The sequence below is a fragment of the Lipotes vexillifer genome, unplaced genomic scaffold, assembly GCF_000442215.2.
Source record: "Lipotes vexillifer unplaced genomic scaffold, Lipotes_vexillifer_v1.1 scaffold466, whole genome shotgun sequence".
Classification (NCBI taxonomy): Eukaryota; Metazoa; Chordata; class Mammalia; order Artiodactyla; family Lipotidae; genus Lipotes; species Lipotes vexillifer.
Window position 1 is genome coordinate 2,189,971 of NW_006796103.1, and position 4,223 is coordinate 2,194,193.

General features: G+C 51.5%; 2 pseudogenes; one reads left to right on the forward strand and one right to left on the reverse strand.

The window, feature by feature from the left end:
* Nucleotides 1-1,041, reverse strand: part of LOC103086144 (serine/arginine-rich splicing factor 3 pseudogene) — a 2,319-nt pseudogene extending 1,278 nt beyond the window's left edge.
* A 74-nt stretch (nt 1,042-1,115) lies between these two features.
* Nucleotides 1,116-3,035, forward strand: LOC103086427 (uncharacterized protein C2orf78 pseudogene; annotated as a pseudogene).
* Nucleotides 3,036-4,223: the final 1,188 nt, after the last annotated feature.

The window sequence follows — 4,223 nt, forward strand, 5'->3', positions numbered from 1 at the left end:
TCCCTCTCTGGAGAGGGAAGGAGGTATAGGGACATGGAGAGAGAGCAGGAGGGGGGGGGAGAGGGAGAGAGGGATAGAGGGAGGGAGCGAAAGACATCTCTCCTTCCCTCCCTCTATCCCTCTCTCCCTCTCCCTCCCTCCTTCCCTCTCCGTCTCCCTCCACCTCTCAATCTCCCTCACTCCCTCCCAGAGAGGGAGAGATGGAGGGAGAGGCAGAGACAAGGGAGAGGGAGAGAGGGTGAGGGAGAGATGGAGGGAGAGCAAGAGGGAGGGAGGAGACAGGGAGAGAGATATGGAGAGGAGAGGGAGAGAGAGAGAGGGAGAGAGGGAGAGAGGGAGAGAGGGAGAGGGAAACAGGTCTCTTCCTCCCTCCCTCTCCCTCTGTCCTCCTTCTCTCCCTCTCTCCCTCCCTATCACCCTGTCCCTGTTTCCCTGTTCCGCTCTCCATCTCCTTCCCTCACCCTTTCCCTTCCTCTCTCCCTCTCCCTCCCTCTGTCACTCCCTCTCCCTCCATCTCTCCCTTGCCCTCACCCACTCCCAGAGAGGGTGAGATGGAGGGAGAGGCAGAGACAAGGGAGAGGGAGAGAGGGAGAGGGAGAGATGGAGGTAGAGGCAGAGAGGGAGAGAAGGAGAGAGGGAGAGGGAGGGAGGAAGAGACTTCTTTCCCTCTCCCCCCCCCTCTCTCTCCCTCTCCTCTGCATATCTCTCTCCCTCTCTCCCTCCATCTCTCCCTCTACCTCTCCCTGTACCTTATCTCTGCCTCTCCCTCCATCTCTCCCTCTCTGGGAGGGAATTAGGGAGATGGAGAGACGGAGAGAGAGGGAGGCTTGGAGGGAGAGGGAGAGGGAGGAGAAGGAGGGAGTGAGAGGGAGAGAGGGAAGGAGAGAGGGAGGGAGGGAGGGACGTCTTTCGCTTCCTCCCTCTATCCCTCTCTCTCTCTCCCCCCTCTCTCTCCCTCTCCCCTCTCCCTCTCCTGCTCTCTCTCCCTGTCCCTCCACCTCCTTCCCTTTCCAGAGACAGAAAGTAACTTTCAAGGTACATGATGGCTGTGTTGGTGTTTAGGGGGAGCATCTCACTTACGAGGGACTGACTTCTACCTTGATTCCTTTGTAGGGATGGAGACTTCCCTGGTGATGAAAAACTCCCTGGGATTGCAACCTCCAAGCCAGACATTTTGTGTGACACAAACTCAAGAACACCCCAAGTCCTGCAGGAGAAGAAATATTCAGATAATTGAGAGTAACCCACCACCTGAACTTGGGGACATTTCAGGGACAGTTCCATTCCAGAGTGCAAGTAGTCTCCTGGCCCTGCCTCCAGCTCCAAGCCAGGGACAAGTAGAGAGTAAGATCTTGGAGAATATTAAAACCAAGCTTTCAAAGCCTCTGGATGCCTACCAGATCCCGAGAGAAAACCAAGAGCCTCCACTACTCCCTTTAGAAATCCCTGATATTCACCAGCTCCTGGCCTGCACTGATCCCCTCAGCCAAGAGGAGCAGCCTGGTTCTGAAAATGCTGATCTGGGAAAGAACAGCCTGAGTCTTGAGGACCTAGGGACACTTGAAAATGGATGGAATCTAGCAGTGCTTTTGCAGACATTACTACACTGGCGGAGGATATTCACCTTCCCCAGCTCTTTAATTCTTTGAAAGATCTTGATCAATGCAAAGGTCCCAACGTGATCAAAGCCAAAGACACCACAGCCATTAAGGTGAATCAGGTGCAGGAAAAGCCACATGTCATAAACGTTCCCTCTGATCAACCCAGGAAGAACAAACATAAAGCCTCTGAGCCTATCAGTGGTGCTCCCAAGGCCAAAATCCAGCCAAAGAATCCAGAGTGCCTGTTAGGGGGAGAAGTGGTTCTATGCAATGCTGCAGTCAGTGACAGGGCTCCTGTGAACACGGCCAAGCATTCTAAAGGCAAACCTTAGAAAGCTGCATCCAGAAAGATCAGCAAAACGAAGAGCCATGGGCAGGAAAAGACCACAAGGACCAGAGGAAGGAAAAAGGCTGAAGAGAATAAGCAGTCAGGGAACAAAGTTAAGGCAGAAGAGAAGCCAACAATTCCCCAGATGAAGCAAAAGAAACAGCAAACTGAGCTTATCCAAGAGAGCTTTAAAAAGCCTCGAACCTCCCTAGGCATGCGCATGCTGGAGTCTGTGAAGTTTTTTCATGCACTGGGGGAGAAAAATGATAAGAAAACTGGGCTCTCTTCCTGTCGGGTCTTGGGAAATTCAAGCAACCCTAAAGCCCCCCAGCCACCCCCAGCTATCCAGCCATGGCGGAATACCCCATGTGAGGGTAAGGGTCCTGAGAAAACTCAAGTCGAAGCCCAGAAACCAGACAGCAGTGCTGAAAGAGAGTGTCCGTCTCCATCCCAGTATGAGCTGCCGCCTCCTGGAAAGGTCAAGTTGATTCCTCTGCCTTTTTCTGCCTGGGACAAGCCTCAAGCTCAACCTGCTCTTCGGAGGCCACAGTCTCTGGCCTCACATCGGCCTGCTGTGGCTGACCGTGCCCGACCATGCCCAGCCTGCTTCTACTAACTCAGCTCAACCTGCTGCAGTCAGTTCAACCCAGCCAGCTCCTGCCTCTTTGCCAGGTCCTGCCAAACAAGCCCAGCCAACTGTGACCAAGCCAACCCAAGCAGGTTGGACCGACCATATGCAGCCTAGTGTCCCTCAGTCTGCTGCTCCTAGGTGTGCACCCTACAAAACTTCATCTTGCACTTCTCTCCAGCGGGAGCCTGTTCCCCCTGCTGTGACTAAGCGCCAGTCCCCAGCCAAGCTCCAAACCCCATTTCTACTCCAAGACTTCAGCAAGCAAACAATTCCGTGGAGGGAACCCAATGTTCCTGAGCCAGTAATGTCAAAGCCCGTCGAACAAGGGCAGAGGCCAGAGCGGGAGGCCATGAAGAGGTGGGCCCAACAACAACGTGAGAATGCTGCCAAATACACCTCTTTGGGGAAACTGCAATTTTTCATTGAGAGGGAAAAAGAAATGGAAATTGCTGACTCCTACGGATATGTAAAGTAAGAGCTGCTAGGCTTGCTGGTGCCACCTTGGGGACAAGCTGTTCTTCCATATATAGATAAGATAGGTATAAATTTCTCTATTTATCTTGGTATATTTTAAAACAATAAAACTGAATAAATAAATGTAATAGAATTAATAGATGAGTAAAAAACCTTTTGAATTTAGAGATGCTGCTAACTGTGGCGTGTTTCTTTGTTTTATTTTGTTTTGGTTTGTTTTTGATGGGGTTGGAATCAAAGTCTGCATGAGAAAGGAAGGACTGAAAGTTGGATGGGAGAATGAAGGAAAGGGGTAAAAACTGAGGAAAGAGGAAGGAACTTGGCCCAGGGCTAGGAAGACCAAAAGAGATTTATGGATTTATGAAAGGAAGCAGGAGTGAGGATGAAATGGCAGAAGTAAAAAGCAGGGTCAGAGGTTAGGGTTGAAAGAACCAAATTTGAGTAGAGTTGAAGATGACAGAAGGTGAGTCTAGGTTTACTAGGAGGAATAGAAAAAGTCCCTTGGGGAGGTTGGCCTTAAGTCTCACAACCACCAGATAGGTATTTAAGAAAACAAGAGGTTCAGGACACATCTCTGAAAGGTTTGAGTTGCCTTATTCAGGTGTGATTACAGTGGGGGAATAGGGAAATCTACCAGAGAGGTGGCTAGGGCTCAGAGTTAACCTAGGGGCAGCTGACAACAGGGGCAGAGCCAAGGGAGCTGCTGCATCAGGAGGCCCACGAATAGGGCCTGGTATGTAAATCACCATGTACTCAACACCTGAGCACCAGGGCAGCTGATGCACTATTAGTTAATCCTGGCAACGACAGGCAAGGCCAGTATTCCTGTGCCACTTCACTTAGAGAGGTGCAGCAAAGGGCTGATGTCACATCACATGTGGAGGTATAAGCCCAAATGCCTCCAAAGTCCTCAGTATTTGCAAGTGCCCGGAGGCGGCCAACCTGGCTTTCAGAACACAGCATCCTGAGGTTACTGGTGGACGAGATCAAAGTTCTGGACGGGCCTAAATATTAACTTGAGGGGTTTCCTCCATTGAACAGGGCACATGCCGCCTTCTGTAAACATCACCATCAACTGAAACGCACGAGAAAAATCCGACGGAAGCGTCCACTTTCACGGGTGAGAGTGGTGGGGACACGTGCACTGGGCAGCCCCTCCAACAGCCACAGAACCCAGGCGCCCAGCCGT